The sequence below is a fragment of the Cherax quadricarinatus genome, chromosome 9, assembly GCF_038502225.1.
Source record: "Cherax quadricarinatus isolate ZL_2023a chromosome 9, ASM3850222v1, whole genome shotgun sequence".
In the NCBI taxonomy this organism is placed as follows: Eukaryota; Metazoa; Arthropoda; class Malacostraca; order Decapoda; family Parastacidae; genus Cherax; species Cherax quadricarinatus.
The window spans coordinates 28,351,481-28,353,363 of NC_091300.1; positions in this window are offsets into that span (position 1 = coordinate 28,351,481).

Here is a 1,883-nt window from a genome sequence, read left to right on the forward strand (position 1 = left end):
CCACGTCGGAAGGAAGACGACAGAAAAAGACCAATTAATTTGATTCAGTAAGGAAGGAGGACATCTCACAAGTAACTACAAGGAAGTGTGTGAAATGTTGTACAAAGAATTTAAAGAATTGTTGTCACTGGAAACAGAGGCAATACCATAGAGCCCTGTTACACCCTTTTGTTCAGTTTAAGTAAACTGTTTCTACTTGTTACTATCACAATGGTATACTTTTACATGTTATTTTTGTTATTTCACTTCATAATATATTCAGGAGTAATTCCATTAGTAGCTAAAATGGATGTACTCGACTTTATAATATTATTTGGTCGTATTACTTAGCTTTGTACATAGGTAGGTTATATAATTAGTACAAACTGCTGGTGACCTGGCCAAGCACCAGTAGGTGTTTTGAGCTGCTCAACCCCTGCTCCGACCAAGTCAAAGTGGGCTGGTAAAGCCTCATTTTGTTCAGTTCATACCTTCCTCTGGACCAGGAAGGGTCGAGGGAAGTATCCACCTCTAAACCATCATTCGCCTCCCTAGAAAATTCCAGGAATTATCGGGAACTTACTGCTAATACTTATCTTGGTTGGAGGAGACGGTTGAGAAGCTCTTAGAGAAAGTGAAGCCAAGTGAGCAAGCCTCTGTAGTGTAAGAGGACTTATTGTAAAGTGAACCCTATCATAAGAAATCTATTAATGTGTTGGAGTTTTTAGGCAACGCCTGTGCATGTACATATACTAATATTTCGTGACTCACTCAGCCATTTGTAAATACTTGACCTAGTACTGTGATGTTTTAATGAGAAATGGTAAAAGTATTCTACTCATAGTGCAAAATATGAGAAGGTGGATTTAAGTGATTATTATGATTATTAATAAATTAAATAGAAACTGAGTGAAGACCTAGACGTACTAAGTTTGCTATTTTGTTACGAAAACCACTATAACCCAGGGACCAACTGACTATGTTCGTAACAAGCCCAGAACGCAAAAGGGTAAAATGACGTGTACTAGAGAGAATATACACAACAGAGAAAGCAGTGAAATAATTTTGAGTAAACCTGACAACGTGTCACCATGAATTCTGCGAGATTATTCTGTTGTGCTATATGAGTCACAAACTAGGATCTTCAGGTCAATGGGCACGGGACAGTTGCCAAAGATTTGGAAAACAACGAAAGAAGTCCTGATATTAAGAAAGGAGACGGACAGGAAGCCTTGAACTTCAGTCCAGTATCACTGATATTCATATTAATTAAGGTCATGAAGAAGATAACCAAGAAAATGGTAGAGTACTTATAAGGAAGTGATTTTATAAAGAATAATCAGCACGAGTTTAGAAATGGCAAATTTTGGTATACTGATCTGCTGGAGTTTTACAACAGAAGTGAAACAAGAGAGAGAATGACTGGTGGACTGCAATTTTTTAGACTGCATAAAGGCATATGATACTGTACCTCATAAAAGACTAGGGCAAAAAAAACATAACGTGCTGTCATGAATATACTCCAAGTGGATCAAAAAAATATTTTGGGAAAGGAAATGAAAAGTAATTATCCACTAGGAAATGTCAGAAAGAGTGACAAGCAGAGCTCTGCAAGGATCAGTACGGTGCTTCTGATATATATGAATGACATGCCAGATGAAAGTAAGTCAGATGTATCTCTGTTGACAATATAACACCAATGATGAGAATAAAAGCCGATGCAGAAAAGGAAAGACTACAAACGGATCTTTACAAACTGCAGGACAGATTTGACAAGTGGTCACTTGAATTCAGCTCCAGCAAATACACGATTACGAAGATAGGGGAAGTAGCAGGAAGCCATGATTGAATTTTAGAAGAAGCTCGGTAATACTTATTTCAAGAAAAAGAGGATAAATAAGTTC